This window comes from Phascolarctos cinereus, unplaced genomic scaffold (genome assembly GCF_003287225.1).
Source record: "Phascolarctos cinereus isolate Bilbo 61053 unplaced genomic scaffold, phaCin_HiC Scaffold_5;HRSCAF=322, whole genome shotgun sequence".
NCBI classification, from domain to species: domain Eukaryota; kingdom Metazoa; phylum Chordata; class Mammalia; order Diprotodontia; family Phascolarctidae; genus Phascolarctos; species Phascolarctos cinereus.
In genome coordinates, this window is record NW_027555958.1 from 249721376 (window position 1) to 249740302 (window position 18927).

The following is an 18927-nucleotide window of genomic DNA, read 5'->3' on the forward strand; positions in this document are numbered from 1 at the left end:
AAAATGCTAGAGGTGGAATTTGAACCAAAGTCTTTTTTATTACAAGGTTAGCAATCTATCCATCCTATATAATATTGCCTTTAAGAAAGAAAAGAGCAGTGGCCAATGACTGACCTAGGAAAATACTGGTAACTAGAGAGTAAGAGAAAGAAGTCAGACTTTCTGACAACAGAAGTTGTCAGAGAAGTAATAGAAGAGTTGGGGTCATGAAAACCCAGAGAAGAAAAGAAAAAGGGGTTTTAGGAAAAAGGGGTTATAAAATGCAAATAAGATATCATGAAGGTGAAGATTGAGAAAATGATTGGATATAGGTAGACAGAAATCACTGATATTGGAGTGGTCAGGTTTGGCTGAATGATAATGGAAATAACTAAACTACAAAAAGCTAAATGCAGAACTGTGTAATGTGAATATGGGATACAAGAAGACTCCATGTATTGACCACCAAATAATATAAAGCTACAGTTCTCAAACTTTTTGGTCTTTGTGACTCCTTTACATTCTTAAAAATTTGAAGGACCCCAAAGAGCTTTTATTATGTGGATTATATTGATATTTATCATACTCAAAATTAAAATGCATACATTTTAAAATATTTATTCACTTAAAAACAACAATAATAAACCCATTGTATGTTAACATAGGTGACATATTTTAGTGAAAAATAACTTTTTTCCAAAACAAAAAAAAAATTAATAAGAGGAGGACATTGTTTTACATAGTTTTCATAGAAGGCAGTAAGATTCTCATATTTGTTTTTACATTTGATCTATTGTGATACGTTATTTTGGTTGAAGTATACGAAGAAAATCTAGTCTGATAGAGAAATGCAGTTGGAAAATGGAGTATTTTAATAGGCAAATAATTTATTATGAGTAGGATTATCATTATTGTTAAATTGGTTTTTAGCACCATAGACCCCCTCAAGGTCACTTGGTGACACCCAGGGGTCCATACACCACATTCTGAACATGAATAGGACAAAGATTTGAGGGAAAATGATGGAATAGTTGGATATAATCAAAAGCATGAAGTAGAATTGGCACTATATTTGGAGTCAGAAGACCTGGTTTTTAGCCCTAGCTCTCATAATTACAAGTTATGTGACATAGGGCAAAGCAATTAGCTAATTAGAGTCCTAATTCCTCACTTAGAAAAAGAAAGAGAATGATATCACCTACTTAATTAACAAGGATGTGGTAAAGAATAAATGAATAGTCATTAATCATTCAATGTTTGAGTGGAAGTTTCCAATTGAATGTTCCCAGGGATCTGTGTTTAACTAAGTGCTATTTGTCTCATTTATCAATGATCTGGATAAAGAAATAGATGGCATACATTTTAAACTGGCAAAATCTGGCAAGGAGATTTTAATATACTGGATGGCAAAGCCAGAATCCAAAAGAGTATTTTAATGAACTAGAAGGCTGAGCTCAATCCAAAAGTTGGAAATTTTAATAGGAGCAAATCATTTTCACAAATATAAGAAGTGGAAGGCATAGACAGATAGCAGTTCATCTAGAAAAAAAATTTCAGGTATTTATTATACTTCAAACTTGATATGAATAAGGAGTCTAATATGGTAGCCAAACATCAAATTTGTTCATTATTCAGCTGCATGATATGCAGGACTGGGAATTACTAGTTGGTCTACTAAATAGAGCAATGGGCTTAGAGTCAAGAAAATTTGACTTTACATCCTGCCTCAGATATTTAAATGGGCAAGACACATAACTACTTACCCTAGGCAGAGATACTCTGTGCCTCAGTTTCCTCATCTGTAAAACAAGGGATTGGACTTGATGGTTTCTAAGGCACTTTCTGGGGCAACTAGGTGGCACAGTGGATAGAGTGCCAGGCCTAAAGTCATCTTCATGAATTCAAATCTGCTCTCAGATACTTACTAGCTCTGTGAAGCTAAGCAAAACTGTTAGAGGGAACATGTTTTTAAGGGATGATTTTTTTTAATGGAATACTGACCATGCAATAATAATATTCTCATTTGTAAACCCAGAATTACATAATGAATGAAACTTGACTAAACTCTGAACGTTTTTGAGCAAGGGACATGACCAGGCCAAAAGGAAAATTACACAGACGACAGTGTAAAGAAAGGATGGAGGGAGAAAGACAGAGTGGTTCAACAGTAAGGGTGCTGTGCTTTTCAAGTACCCTTCACTCCAGAGAGGGTTACAGTTCAGGGATAAGAGTGGAAATGTTTTAAACTCCTTCTTATCTCCAGACAATTAAATAGGGTGCTATTGGCACAGTTGCCCATATCATGAACTCCAAAATTACCTCTAGGCTCCTAGGAATAATTTAGAATTGTCTTTTAAAGCAGAGGTATCAAATACATGGCCTGCCCATAGCAAGCCTGAGTGAGGACCAATGAACCAGATTAAAACATAATTGTGAAAAATTTAACATTATTTTGTTAATACAGTAAAATATAAGATAACATTACATTTTTAAAACTAAGTTAATATGCAGCCTGAAAAGATCCTTATATATGGATTAGTGATCCTGTTTTATTTGAATTTGAATCCACTGCTTTCAAATGTCTCCCCCGTTGGCTTGAACCAAAAAAAATCACAATAAAATCCATGTTGGGGGGAGGAGAGAAGAAGAGGGGTGGGCGGGAGAGAGACAGAGAGAGAGAGAGAGAGATGGTATGTGTCACTTTCTTGAATGAATAAAGAAACTATGGTTTATTTGTCTATGCTGACTTATTTATTGACAGTAGTCAGTCAATAAACATTTGTCAATCACCTTGTACCAGGAGCTATGCTAAGCCTAGGAATAAAAAAATAAAAGAGGCAAAAGACAATCTAATGCAAGAGACAAAATGCAAATAAATATGTGCAAACTAGGGATTGTGGAAATATCCATAGATTCACTGATAGGTACTGCTGTCAATTAAAACTATCAATATGCAGATATTTAGGAGGCAAATTCAGGTTTATTATGCTTCAACATAGGTCCAGAGTTGAAAAAAACCCTGAATTTGAACAAAGATTTCTTAAAATTTATATAGTTTCCAATAACATCAGAGACAAAAATTATCATTTTTTAAACTATGGTTTATGAACTCTAAAAGACAGGAGAAAGTAAAGATTTATATGATAAAGATATGCTTATGAGGTTTACATTCCACAGGTAACTGAAAAGAAGAAACTCACAAAAGATCTAGTTTATCAAAAAAAAAAATCACTTATGCTGGAGAAGTCACAGATTTACAGCCACAGAGTAGGTATCATAAGTCATCTTGTCCTCACCAGATTTCTTATTTAAAATAATTGGGAATCTTAGGAAAACATCAGCTGGCTATTTTGTAAGTCTACAACTTTCCTCACAACAAAAGTGGCCATTCGGGGCGGAGCCAAGATGGCGGAGTGAAAGCAGCAACTTGCTTGAGCTTTCCCCCAAACCCCTCCAAATACCTACAAAAAAAAATGGCTCTAAACAAATTCTAAGGCAGCAGAACCCACAAAAAGACAGAGTGAAACAAATTTCCAGCCCAAGACAACCTGGATGATTGACCACAAAGGTATATCACTCCGGGCTGGGAGCCCAGTTTAGTGCAGCATGGGCGCAGGCCACAGCAATCGTGGAGCAGGACTCAAAGGACTGAATCGCAGGCAGCTGTGGTGGTTTCCAGACTCCTCAATCCACAAATGCCAAAGACAACTTAGAAGGTCAGTGGGAAAAGTCTCTTTCTGTGGTGCTGAGAGAGGAAGGCGGGGTCTCAGCTCCAATTCCCCAAGAACACAGCCCTGGGGTAGGCAACTGCTTCCCGGGCTTCTGGCCCACAGACTGAGGGGGAATGGAGTGGCTGATCAGAGGGGGATAGCTGGTGCTGAGGCAGGAATCTCTTGCTTTGCCTGTACTTGGATGTGGGTCACATTTCTGGGCAGGGGTGCTGGGGTGAGGAGGAGTGTTGGCACAGTAGAGCTTGTAGTGGCTGTGGACAGGAAACCTTCCTCACAGTTCCAGCACAGAAAGGAGTGCTTGTCACTAACAGACTACAGCACAGGCCAGAAAAAGAGTAAACACCTCGCCCCTTATCATATCACTTTGCAAGAACTGAAAATTTACAGGTCCCTACAAGTATCTCTGAAAACAGCTATAAACCCCGAAGCTAGGGACAGTACACTCTCCACATTGGAAGCAGACTCTTACCTTAACAGAGAGATTAAAACTCAAGTAACTGGCAGGGACCATGAGCAAGCAGCACAAAAAGAGTCAGACTACATTATCTTACTTTGGTGACAAAGAAGATCAAAACATACAACCAGAAGGAGACTACAAAGTCAGAGCTCCTACATCCAAAGCCTCTAAGAAAAACATGAATCAGTCCCAGGCCTTGGAAGAGCTCAAAAGGGATTTTGAGAAGCAAGTAAGAGAAGTAGAGGAAAAACTGGGAAGAGAAATGAGAGTGATGCAAGAAAATCATGAAAAACAAGTCAACAGCTTGCTAAAGGAGACCCAAAAAAATACTGAAGAAAATAACACCTTAAAAAATAGCCTAACCCAAATGGCAAAAGAGGTCCAAAAAGCCAATGAGGAGAAGAATGCCCTAAAAAGAAAAATTGGCCAAATGGAAAAGGAAGTCCAAAAGATTACTGAAGAAAATACTTCCTTAAAAATTAGAATAGAGCAATTGGAAGCTAGTGACTTTATGAGAAATCAAGACACTGTAAAACAAATCCAAAAGAATGAAAAATAGAAAACAATGTGAAATATCTCATTGGAAAAACAACTGACCTGGAAAATAGATCCAGGAGAGAGAATTTAAAAATTATTGGACTATCTGAAAGCCATGATCAAAAAAAGAGCCTAGACATCATCTTTCAAGAAATTATCAAGGAAAACTGCCCTGATATAGTAGAACCAGAGGGCAAAATAGAAATTGAAAGAATCCACAGATCTCCTCCTGAAAGAGATCCCCAAAGGAAAACTCCTAGGAATATTGTAGCCAAATTCCAGAGTTCCCAGGTCAAGGAGAAAATATTACAAGCTGCCAGAAAGAAACAATTCAAGTACTGTGGAAACACAATCAGGATAACACAAGATTTAGCAGCTTCTACATTAAAGGACCGCAGGGCATGGAATATAATATTCCGGAGGGCAAAGGAGATAGGATTACAACCAAGAATCACCTACCCAGCAAAACTGAGTATAATCCTTCAGGGGAAAAAATGGTCATTCAGTGAAATAGAGGATTTTCAAGCATTCTTGATGAAAAGACCAGAGCTGAATACAAAATTTGACTTTCAAATACAAGACTCAAGTGGAACATGAAGAGGTAAACAGGAAAGAGAAATCATAAGAGACTTATTAAGGTTGAACTGTTTACATTCCTGCATGGAAAGATGATATTTATAACTCATGAGACCTTTGTCAGTATTAGGGTAGTTGGAGGAAAAAATTATATGTATGTAGATAGAGATAGAAGATAGATAGATAGATAGATAGATAGATAGATAGATAGATAGATAGATAGATAGATAGATAGAGGCACAGGGTGAGTTGAAGATTAAGGGGTCATATCTGGAGAATAAAATTAAGGGATGTGTAAGATTATATTTGGAGAAGAAGAAAGGGAGAGGTACAATGGGGTAAATTATCTCACAAAAAAAAACAGAAAAGAAAATCCTCTTACAGTGGAGAAGAAATGGGGGAAGGTGAGAGGGAATGAGTGAATCTTACTCTCATAGGATTTGGCTTAAGGAGAGAATGACATACACATTCAATTGGGTAAGGAAATCTGTCTTACCCTAGGAAAATAGGGGGAGAAGGGACAAGAGAGCAGGGGATGATAGAGAGGAGGGCAGATTGGGAAAGGGGGTAATCAGAAGCAAATACTTCTGAGGAGGGACAGGGTCAAAAGAAAGAATACAATAAATGGGAGGGCAGGATAAGATTAAGGGAAATAGAGTTAGTTTTTCACAACATGTCTACTATGGAAGTGTTTTACATAACTGCACACGTATAACCTATATTGAGTTGTTTGCCTTTTCAGTGAGGGTGGGTGGGGAGAGAGGAAGGGAGAAGATTTGAAACCTAAAGTTTTAAAAACATGTGCTTAAAAAAAATGTTTTCACATGCTACTGGGAAATAAGAAATACAGGAAATGGGGTACAAAAGTCTGTCCTGCCCCACAGGAAAATAGAAGGGGAAGGGGATAAGAGAAGAGGGGAAGAGATAGAAGACAGGATAGACTAGGGGAAGGGATATTCAGAATACATGCCATCTTGGGTTGGGGAGAGGGGTGAGATGGGATGAAAATTTGGAACTCAAAATCTTGTGGAAGTAAATATTGAAAACTGAAAATAAATAAATTTATATTAAATAAAATAAAATAAAATAAAACCTTCCCCATGTGTTTTCTCACCCATTAGACTAGGAGCTCCTTGAAAACAGTAACTGTCTTACTTTTCTACTTCCATCTCTAGAACTTAGCATTACATATAGTAAATGCTTAATAAATGTTTTATTCATTCATTCAAACTTTTTTAAAAAGTGGCCATTCTACATCCAAAATAATAATAGAGAAAAAGGAATCCAAAAGAATCTTGCAACAAAGGTATATACAAGATAAATTAAGAAATAGGAGAAGGCAAACACTAGCAAGGACCCTAAAATTTTCACAATACAAGCAAGAGCAGATGTTTTCTCTTTTAAATCTATTGAGGCAACTCTACCAGCTCAGCAGTCAATCCTCTTTGATACACACAAACCACAGTTGTTGGGGAAGGGGGAGTAAGGAAAACAGGGGAGACCAACCAGTTGCCCTTTATCAAGAAGTCAAAACATTTCTCATTGGAAGTGGCCAGAATTCAGACTTAGCAATGTGTAGGTTCCATGGAAAGTCACCCACAAGCCCATGCCCAGCATGCTCTATGACATAGGTTCTAATCCAACTCCCTTACTCCACCTTTAGATATCAAGGAAACTGCTGATAGAGAAAGACTGGTAGTTAGAGAGAATGAGGTGTTGATTGCAAAGCAAGATGTCAGAGAGGATGAGACCAAGGGAACAAGTACAGTGCTTGATCCTGATGAAAAGAGAGTAGGGAATAATATCAAAGGATTTTGAGGTGCAGAAGAAGGAACTCACAATGAACTGCTTCCATTTTCTTGGTAAAGAGGCAATATCCTCTGCTGCAACATGTAGTAGGCTGAAGAAGATTTAGAAGAACCACTATGGAAAAGATAATAGAAGGGAAATCAGTGAAGAGTAAAATAATTGTCTGAGGGCGTCAATGGGGTCCAGTAGAAGTTAGGTAGCATGAAGTGTTGCATAGGTTTATAGGAGGAATATGTAAATTTATTTCAAAAGTACATATAACGTACATATGTAAACAAGTGCATAAATCTGTAGACTACCAAGTCAGCATGGTTGTACGATTTCTCCCCTACCACAATTTAGCAATCCATGAGTAGAAACAAAGAAGGCCGATGATGATGGTGACTCAGGGTTGGGTTTTGGCAAGGCAGAAATGATAAGACAAAGGATCAAGTAATTCAAGGGTAGAAGGTAGAATAAAATTAAACAGGTTAACTACAAGGTCAAGATTAGAAATGGAGCAAAATGAAATCAGAAAACAAGGGAAGGACTGAGAAAGTAGAGAAAGGTGGAATCATTAGAGATTGAAGTGAGTGTAAAGAATAGGTTAAGCAATGAGTAAAACATGGGAGAGATGCAAAGATGTGGTTAGAGTCAGCAATTTTAGAGTAATGAAACACAGAGACAGAAAAATTATGGGTGATGTTGATGTCAAAGGTTTGACCTGTCATTTGAGAACAAATCCAGAACCTAAAAAGGTTTTTAGAAAGAATTTTATTGTCAGTTTGGCAGAAGAGAGAGCTAGAAAAAGATGAGGCTTGTTTCCCTAGAGGTCTCTGTAAGTTTTACGTTACATAGAGTTCAAACAAGAATACAAAGACAACATTTTCATGCAGGCAATTTCCAGATAAGACACCTGGTTGCTTGAGATGTACGTCAGTAGGTAAGTCTAAACATTCAATAAAATTGGGGTGAAGCTAAAACACGAGATTATGGGGAGAGTCCCAACAGAACACCTGAATGGGGTCCATGCAATCTCTAGCTCCCCTGGAGAGTGTCTGAAGTTAGCATGACCTATACATCCTGAGATAGATATATAGATATAGATATAGATATAGATATAGATATAGATATAGATATAGATATAGATATAGATATAGATATAGATATAGATATAGATATAGATATAGATATAGATATAGATATAGATATAGATATGGATATAGATATAGATATGGATATGGATATGGATATAGATATAGATATGGATATAGATATAGATATAGATACAGATACAGATACAGATACAGATATAGATATAGATATAGATATAGATGTAGATATAGATATAGACATAGACATAGATAATATAGTTACATATACAATTATATATTATATAGTTACATACATATATATACTTTATATAATATATATATATATATATATATATAAACTACATGTCAAATTACAAAAGGATAGATTCAAATATTTTAATAAATAATAAAGTATTTTCCCCACAAGCCATCCTTACATGTGGCTATGGCAGAGTGAAAGTGGAAGTTAAGAAAGTTGATAAACTAGGAAATCAAAACATTTGTCAGCATACCAACCCTCAACATATTTCAATATTGAAATCCTCAAGTATAAGGACAAGGGTTGGGGTGGAGAGATAGATTGGGCCAGCTACTGAATTCTTGCAAAAGAAGGGAGAATGGTGAGGCAACCACTAAGGTCAATATAGTATGATCAAACTAGACGGAATTAAACAAGTTGGTGAGTATTGTCTTCAGAGGGCAGTTCTGGAAGTGACAGTGAGAAGCCAAGTATGCTTGTTCCTCCTTCTGGTCCCCTGTATTGGTGGGCAATGAGACATGTTGCTTACTGAAAAGGATGACTAAGATAGCAATGTCCTCTGTGAGACCTGGAAGGGGGTGATGTGGGGTGGGGGGGCTCATATCTCTATGAGATCCAGAAGATGAGAATGAAAGGAAAAATCTCTAAAATTAAGAAAAGATAAGAGGATACAAGAAAAAGGAAGCTGAAAGAGGAGATGAATAGGGACTTAGGTGAGATAAGCCAGAGATGCATAAGAATGAGGACAAGAGATAAACAGGGGAGGTAGATGATTTTCACTCAAGCATCATTAGGAGTGAAAGAGATGGAAATTTGAAGATTATAAGATAGGAATATAGGAAGCAGAGTACAGGCCAGTGCCCAGGTGGACTCTCCCAACATTACCCTCCAAACAACTTTAAAATAACACCTCAAATCAAATTTTGGATGGCAGAGCTAACAAAAGGTCAGAGAGAAATATTTTTCATCCTAAGACAACTCAGGAGTTCTGCAGGAGAGATCTGTAAGACTAGAGTGGTGCAGACCCAGAGAGTGGCAAGAGCACCAGCAGGGAGACTTGGAGGTGGCCCTGACAGTAGCAGCACCTTCAACAACTTTAGTAGCTTCTAGCTCAGAGATAGTAAGGGGGTCAGATAACTGTTCAAAAAGAGTTGCAAGAGACCCTTTGTGGGCACTGGGTACAGCTAACACTGAATGACAACTCTATTGCTCAGAAGCAGTTCTGCGTCACAGTTCCAGGGTGGAAAGGAACACGAAGGGTCAGTGGAAAGGGAACAGGAGCCCTGGTTGAGGTTCCAAGGCAAAAGGGGGGCTAGTACTTGCGGCTACAGGGGAGCAATGGCCATTCCTGGGTAAAAAAAAAAAAAAAGAAGAAGAAGAAAAAAAAAAGAAAAAGAAAAAACAGATCACAGTCCAGGAGAGAACACATGTTTCCCAGGATAACAACACTATGGAAGCATAAAAACTTGCATACACCCAGAACTGACTCTGTAAACGGCAGCATGAAAGAGGCTAAAGCTTTGCACAGTGCCTCTCAACCCCAAGGTAAAGAGAGCCCAACTTTAACATAAAGTTCAAAGTACAGAAATAGGTTGGGAAAATGAGGAAATAACAAACAAACAAACAAACAAAGAACTTAACCATAAAAATGTATTGTAGTGGCAAGGAAGACCAAGACATAAAATTAGAAGAAGAAAATAATATGAAAACAGCTACAAGCAAAGCCTCAAAGAGAAATGCTAGTTGGATACAAGCCCAATAAGAATTCCTGGAAGAATTAAAGAAAGAGATAAGAGAGGTAGGAAAAAATTGGAGAAAGAAATGAGAGTGCTGCAAGAAAATTATGAAAAGAGAATTAACAGCTTGGTAAAAGAAGCAAGGAAAAGTACTGAATAAAATATCACCTTAAAAAACAGAATTGGCCTAACAGTAAAAAAAAAAAAAAGGCACAAAAATTCATTGAAGAAAAGAACTCTTTAAAAAGGCAGAATTGGACAAATGGAAAGAGAGGTACAAAAGCTCATTGAAAAAAATAATTCCGTAAAAATTTGAATTGAGCAAATGGAAGCAAATGACTCCATGAGACTTAAGAAACAATAGAAGTCAAAAGAGGGAAAAGTAGAAGAAAATGTAAAATATCTCAATGGAAAAACAGCTGACCTAGAAAACAGATCAAGGAGAGACAATTTAAGAATTATTGGTCTACCTGAAAGTCATGATCAAAGAAAGAGCCTAGACACCAAGGAAAATTATCAAGGAAAATCTTAGATCCTGATGGTAACATAAAAATTGAAAGAATCCACTGATTAACTCCTAAAAGAGATCCAAAAAGGAAAACCCCTAGGAATATTATAGCTAAATTCCAGAGCTCCCAGGTCAAGGAAAAAAAATATTGCAAGCAGCCAGAAATAAACAATTCAAATATCATGAAGCCAGTCAGGATCACCCAATATTTAGCAGTTACCACATTAAAGGAGTGAAAGGCTTGAAATATGACATTTTGGAGGGCAAAGGAGCTAAGATAACATCCAAGAATAACCTACCTAGCAAAACTGAGTATAATCCTTCAGGGGAGAAAATGAGTATTTAATGAATTACAAGACATCCAATCATTCTTGATGAAAGGCAAGAGCTGAAAAGAATTTGACATTCAAAGAGAAGACTCAAGAAAAGCACACAAAAAAGTTAACATGAAAGAGTAATCATAAGGAATTCAATAGAGTTGAACTGTTTATGTTCCTAAGAACTTTATCATTATTAGGGCAGTTAGAAGGGGAGTCTGCATAGACAAAAAGCATAGGTAGAAAGGAGTCAATTATGTTAGCATGATATCAAACAAAATGTAGTAGTGAGAAAAGAGAAATGCACTGGGAGAATGGGGAAGGGAGAGGTAGGATGAGGCAAATTTTCTCACATAAAAGAGGCACACAAGGAAGAGCTTTTATAGTGTAAGGGAAAATGAAGGGAGTGGCAGGCAATACTTGAACCTCACTCTCATGGGAATTGGTCCGAAGAAGTTAGAATATATACCCACACTTAGTTGGGTATAGAAATACATCTTCCTTAATAGAAAGATAGGAGGGGAAAGGGATATGAGATATAAGGGATGATAAAGAGGAGGATGGATTAGGAGAAGCAGTAGTCAGGAAGCAAGGCAGACTTTTGAAGAAAGACAGGATAAAAAGTGAGAACGAGAAAGATAAACAGAAAAACGAGATGAAGGGAAACACATAGTGATCATAACTGTGAATGTGAATGGGATGAGCCAACCCATAGAATGGAAGCAGATAGCAGAATGGATTGGAAACTAGAATCTAACATTTGTGTATACAAGAAACACACTTGGGCCAGAAAGATACACACAGAGTTGAAACAAAGAACTAGAGTAGTATTTATTATGCTTCAGCTGAAGTGAAGAGGGCAGGGGTGGCAATCATGATCTCAGACAAAGCAAAAGCAAAATTAGACCTAATTGAAAAAGGTAATCAGAGAACCTACATTTTGCTAAAAGGAAACATAGTAGGGGCAGCTAGGTGACACAGTGAATAGAGCTCTGACCTTGGAGTCAGGAGGACCTGAGTTCAAATCCAGTCCAAGACACTTAAAACTTACTAGCTGTGTGACCTTGGGCAAGTCACTTAACTCAGATCACCTCACCAAAATAATCGAAAATAAAAAATAAAAGGAACCATAGACAATGAAGTAATATCAAAAACATTTTACAGCAAGTTTTTCAAAAAGGGCTTTATTTTTCAAATATATAGGGAATTTATAAAAATAAGAATCATTCTCCAATTGATGTGTTCACTGGATATGAGTGGCGAGTTTTCAGAAGAAGAAATCAAAACTGTTTATAGTCATATGAAAAATGCTCTGATTTAGATTTATGCTGATTTATTATCTATTATATATGTTAGATTATATTATATATAGATCAGTATATATTAGATTATACTGATTCGTATTTATTATTTGTATTTATTTATGTTTTATTTTTATTTTTATATTAGATTTAGATTAATACTAATTTAATATTAATTAGAAAAAGGCAAATTGAGACAACTCTGAGATACCACTTCACATGTATCAGAAATGACAAATGCTGGTGGGAATGAGGGAAAAATAGAGGTAATAATGAATTGTTGGTGGATAGTGAATTGTCCAGCTTGGAAATACTGTCACAAACTATAAAGTTTCCATCAGAAATTCAATACCTCCACCATATCTAGGGAGCCAGACACTCAGGTGGGATATATTCTTTGCTCTCTATCTAGCTGGATATCTAGATATCTTCTATCTTCAAACCTTTATCCATAATGCTACCATTGGTTATGCCACAAGGGTTAGTGCTCGGTAACTTGTTTCGCACAACAAGGCAAAAAGCAAAGGGAGAAAAGGAGAGAGTACAATTCATGGGATAAAACAGCAGCCAGCATCAGTTGCTTCTAACTACAGAAATAGAAAGTGGCTTTTCTTTTTTACTTTCCTTCAGAGGGAAGAAGGGAACTGTAGATCTGAGAGGAGTTGCTCAGTTAGAGGGGTAGCTTCTTCCCATAACTCAAAGGCAGGGAAGAAATAGAATGTTTTCTGAGAGGTACTTGGCTGTCTCACCAATCACTGCCCATTGTCCACATCAGCTCTGCAAAACACACCCCTTGGCTTCCTGCTCCCTCTCAAGGGAGTGCTGGGGAAGAAAACCTAGGTATCAGAGTCTCCCCACCCAGCCTCAACATGAAGGATAAGCCACAAACTCGGAATTCTCCAAATTCCAGCCTGCTTTTCCAGAAACATCTTTATTCCAGAATTCTCTACCCACAACCTCACATCCCTAGCTCCCCAAAAGCAGTACAAGTGAGTTATAAATCTCTCATCTCCATGGCAATTCTGGCAAAGTCTGTAAAATGCTAATAACAACCTATATTTACAATTTACAGCTATTCAAATCCAAGATAGCAACAAAAATTGAGAGGAAAATGCATGAAAATAGATTAAACAGTAGGAAAAGCCTTCCTACCAACTGTCTAACAGTTTTTTGAAATATGAATGGAGTAGGGCAGAGCCAAGATGGCCACGTGAAAGTAGTGACTTGCTTCAGCTCTCCCCCAAGCCCCTCAAAATACCTATAAAAATGGCTCTAAACAAATTCTAAAGCAGCAGAACCCACAAAAAGACAAAGTGAAGCAAATTTCCAGCCCAAAACAACCTGGATGACTAATCTAAAAGGTATATCGTGCAGGGCTGGGAGCGGAGCACAGTGCAGCGTGGGCGCACAGGCCTCAGTGAACCTGGAGCATGCCTCAGAGGACTGAATCACATTCAGCTGTGACAGTTTCCAGACTCCTCAATCCACAAATGACAAAGACTTAGAAGGACAGTAGGAAAAGTCTGTTTCTGCGGTATTGAGAGAGGAAGGCGGAGTCTCAACTCCAGTTTCAGAACACGGCCCTAGGGCAGTGGCTGCGTCCTGAGCTTCTGGCGCACAGACTGAGGGGGAATCAAGTGGCTGATCAGAGTGGGATTGCAGGGATCTCTTTGCCAGTGCTGAGGCAGGAATCTCTTGCCTTGCCTGTGCTTGGATCTGGGTCACAGTTCTGGATGTCGGTCCTGGGGCGAGAAGGAGCACTGGTGTGGTGGAGCTTGTAGTGGCTGTGAAGAAGAAACCTTCCTCACAGTTCCAGCACAGAAAGGAGTAGCACAGGCCAGGAAAGGAGTAAACACCTCACCCCTTATCATACCACCTTGCAAGAATTGAAAATTTACAGGTCCCTACAAGTATCTCTGAAAACAGCTGTACAAACCCCTGAAGCTTGGGACAGTACATTCTCCACATTGGAAGCAGACTCTTACCTTAACAAAGAGATTAAAACTCAAGTAATTGTCCAGGATCATGAGCAAGCAGCTCAAAAAGAGACCATATTATCTTACTTTGGTGACAAAGAAGATCAAAACATACAACCAGAAGACGACAACAAAGTCAAAGTTCCTACATCCAAAGCCTCCAAGAAAAATATGAATCAGTCCCAGGCCTTGGAAGAGCTCAAAAGGGATTTTGAGAAGCAAGTAAGAGAAGTAGAGGAAAAACTGGGAAGAGAAATTAGAATGATGCAAGAAAACTATGAAAAACAAGTCAACAGCTTGCTAAAAGAGACCCAAAAAAATACTGAAGAAAATAACATCTTAAAAAATAGCCTAACCCAAATGGCAAAAGAGGTCCAAAAAGCCAATGAGGAGAAGAATGCCCTAAAAAGAAAAATTGGCCAAATGGAAAAGGAAGTCCAAAAGATTACTGAAGAAAATACTTCCTTTGGAATACCATTGTGCTATAAGAAATGATGAACAGGCTGACTTCAGAAAAACCTGGAAAGACTTACATGGTCTGATGCTGAGTGAAGTGAGCAGAACCAAGAGGACTTTGTACACAATAAAGTCACGTTACACAATGACTAATATTGTTAAACTGAACCCTTCTCAGCATTACAAGGATCTAAGACATCTCCACAGGCCTCGGGATGGAAAATGCTGTCCACATCCAAAGAAAGAACTGTGGAAGTCAAATCGCTATCATTTATTTTTACCTTCTGTTGAGTTTTGTTTCATTTTTCTGATGGTTCCTCCTACTGGTTTTAATTTTTACTTACAACTTCACTAATGTGAAAATATGTTTAATGAGTATGTAAATGTAAAGCCTATATCAGATTGTGTGCCATCTTGGGGGGGGGGAAGAAGGGGGAGAAAAATTTTCAACTCAAAAGCATATGGAAGTGATTGTTGATAAATCAAAATGAATTAATAAAATTTTTTTAAAATAAAATAAAATGGAGATGATTAAGGGGAAAAAAATACTTCCTTAAAAATTAGAATAGAGCAATTGGAAGCTAGTGACTTTATGAGAAATCAAGACACTGTAAAACAAATCCAAAAGAATGAAAAATTAGAAAACAATGTGAAGTATCTCATTGGAAAAACAACTGACCTGGAAAAGAGATCCAGAAAGAGAGAATTTAAAAATTATTGGACTATCTGAAAGCCATGAGCAAAAAAAGAGCCTAGACATCATCTTTCAAGAAATTATCAAGGAAAACTGCCCTGATATAGTAGAACCAGAGGGCAAAATAGACATTGAAAGAATCCACAGATCTCCTCCTGAAAGAGATCCCCAAAGGAAAACTCCTAGGAATATTGTAGCCAAATTCCAGAGTTCCCAGGTCAAGGAGAAAATATTACAAGCTGCCAGAAAGAAACAATTCAAGTACTATGGAAACACAATCAGGATAACACAAGATTTAGCAGCTTCTACATTAAAGGACCGCAGGGCATGGAATATAATATTCCGGAGGGCAAAGGAGATAGGATTACAACCAAGAATCACCTACCCAGCAAAACGGAGTATAATCCTTCAGGGGAAAAAATGGTCATTCAGTGAAATAGAGGACTTTCAAGCATTCTTGATGAAAAGACCAGAGCTGAATAGAAAATTTGACTTTCAAATACAAGACTCAAGTGGAACATGAAGAGGTAAACAGGAAAGAGAAATCATAAGAGACTTATTAAGGTTGAACTGTTTACATTCCTGCATGGAAAAATGATATTTATAACTCATGAGACCTTTGTCAGTATTAGGGTAGTTGGAAGGGGAAAAAAATATATGTATGTATGTATAGATAGATAGATAGAGGGCACAGGGTGAGTTGAAGATTAAGGGGTCATATCTGGAGAATAAAATTAAGGGATGAGAGAGGATTATACCAAGAGAAGAAGAAAGGGAGAGGTAGAATGGGGTAAATTATCTCACCAAAAAAAACAGAAAAGAAAAGCTCTTACAGTGGAGGGGAAACAGGGAAGGTGAGAGGAATGATGAATCTTATTCTCATAGGATTTGGCTTAAGGAGGGAATAACATACACATTCAATTGGGTATGGAAATCTGTCTCACCCTACAGGAAATGGGGGGGGAAGGGACAAGAGACCAGAGGAATGATAGAGAGGAAGGCAGATTGGAACAGTGGGTAATCATAAGTAAATACTTCTGAGGAGGGACAGGGTCAAAAGAAGGAATAGAATAAATAGGACGGCAGGATAAGATTAAGGGAAATAGAGTTAGTTTTCACAACATGTCTACTATGGAAGTGTTTTGTGTAACTGCACATGTATGACCTATATTGAGTTGCTTGCCTTTTCAATGAGGGAAGGGAGGAAGGGAGAAAATTTGGAACCCAAAGTTTTAAAAACACATGTATAAAAAAATGTTTTCACATGCAACTGGGAAATAAGAAATACAGGAAATGGGGTACAGAAGTCTATCCTGCCCCACAGGAAAATAGAAGGGGAAGGGGATAAGAGAAGAGGGGGGCAGAGACAGAAGAGAAGGCAGACTAAGGGAAGGGGTATTCAGAATGCATGCCATCTTGGGGTGGGGGGAGGAGCGAGATGGGATGAAAATTTGGAACTCAAACTCTTATGGAAGCAAATGTTGAAAACTAAAAATAAATAAATGTATATTAAAAAAAAAAAAAAAAAAAAAGACTACTGATAGCAGTAGCTGCCCCTTCAGCTCAATGGTCTTACCTCCCTGACTCAAGACTAGTATGATTGGGCTGAGAGTTAGGGCTGAAAACAATACCATCAGGATAACATCCTCTTCCCAGCAATAACAACATCTGGAAATAAAATTATTCCATTTACAAAAAAAAAATGTGAATGGCAATTATAAATAACTCAGAATTTACATAGATTCAAGTCTGCATGTGGGTATAAAAAACATTCAATGTATAAAGCATACAGTTGTGAAATTAAATTGAACTTCATCTTAAGCAAAACGTAAGAATACCACTTTTGCCTCACCCCACCCCCAAGATTTTATTTCTATGTAGATAGGACAACTTTACAGAGTGAAGGTATACTTACAGGATATCTAAAGATGTCACTGAAGTAAAGGCACCTTTCTTTGAATGTCAATTTGGTTGAAATCAGAAAGAAGGATGTGAATTATCAAATTTTATTTTGGAAAGTGTTTTTCATTATTTCCTAAAGAGTAGGATTCTCTTCAGCAAACTCACTTTTCAAAGGATAAAAATTATGACTCCCTGTTCTAGAAAGAAAACTCTTATTTAGTCAAGTTACTTTCCATGTAGTAACACTACCACCTACTGGGATTTTTAGGTCTTTTGCAAATAAAGGCTGTTAAAGCTGGGTACCATTTGACAAATATTTTGTAGCATTTGTGGAAGAGACCTGGACACATCCCACTCGGTGCCAAGCCAGGGAAAAAAATCAGACAATGACAAGGAGGAAGGCTCAGGGGAAGACATCTTCATTTTAGTTCTGAGAACATAGTAATATCACAGAATTAGAGGAAGTTAGAGTTTGAAAGGCCATCCAGTCTTAACCAACACAGAAAGAGGGATCCTTCAGGAAAACATGCTGGCAAGTGATACTCCACTGTCAGCTGAAAGACCTCCAATGAGGGGAAAGCCACCACCTTTGAAGGCAGTCCGTTCTACTTCTGGGCAGTTCTAATGATGAGGAAATTCTTTCTGACATCAAACTTTAATTTTCCCCTCTGGAGCTTCTGCCTTCTGAGGACAAATAGGACAAATCTAATTCCTCTTTCACGTGACAGCCTTTTAGACATTTGAATACGCAGTCTTTTCTTCTCCTAGCTAAATAGCCCAAGTTCCTTCTGTTACTCACAATCCAGAAGGCTCTGGGCTTAATTGGACCTGGATTCAGTCCCTAGGAAACCTGACCCCAAAAAGGAGATGAGGCACTACTCTCTGGCTTGCTCCTTCCAGCCAGGAGTTCTGAGGAAAATCTACTGAATAAAACTTATATGTCTCATCTCAAAGGTCTCCCCTAAAAGGGATTAACAGTGTTTCTTCTAGGTGAAGTATTCAGTCTACAAATTAAATATCCAGAATAGCAGAGATGTGTTAGAGCTAGTTCCAAGGGCTCTTGAGAGTCCCTTATTAAATTCTCGTTGTGACCATTTTCAACTTGGAAAATGACAAATACTAGGAATAGGAGTTTGATTTATCATTTTGTGGATTGTCTGAAATTAAGGAAGTGATGGAAAAAAATGTTAATGTGTATTAAACTTAAAAATGTGTCCAGCATACTTTTTTCCCCAGAGAGTCAGTTGTTAACCATTTTCCGATATTGTATACTCAGTATAGTCAGACAGCTATTTATCTCCTACCACAAAACAAAAATTTTTAAAAAATAAGAGCCTCACGAGTGTGCATTAATAAATACCTAAAACATAAAACAATAAGTCATCACTAGTGGTATACTTCAATAAACACTAAAGCATTTTGTTGGACTGCTGATCTGCCCAACTCACAAATCTGGATGCCCTGGCCAGCCAGACCGTGGCCTGGGTTTTGTTAGTGCTTTCAGTCACAACATCCTCCTAGAGGTTTCTCTCATGTGGTAGTTGGTGTTTCTTCTCCTCCAAAAAGGAATGTAGTTGTAGGGAGTATCTGCTGCTAAGCAACTGGTACTAGCTCAG

The 18927-nt window shown here is 37.7% G+C and overlaps 1 protein-coding gene across 4 annotated transcripts in view; it reads right to left on the minus strand.

Moving 5' to 3' along the window:
- Positions 1 to 18927, minus strand: part of LOC110202632 (putative olfactory receptor 2W6) — a 227827-nt gene that overhangs the window by 173760 nt on the left and 35140 nt on the right. The window contains exon 1 of one of the 4 annotated variants that reach the window (XM_078155535.1): positions 7120 to 8146. The exons of the other annotated variants lie outside the window; for them this stretch is intronic. The gene's annotated coding sequence lies outside the window, so the exon portion shown is untranslated. Of the gene's footprint in view, positions 1 to 7119; positions 8147 to 18927 lie in introns of those variants that run through there. 4 annotated transcript variants of the gene reach the window in all.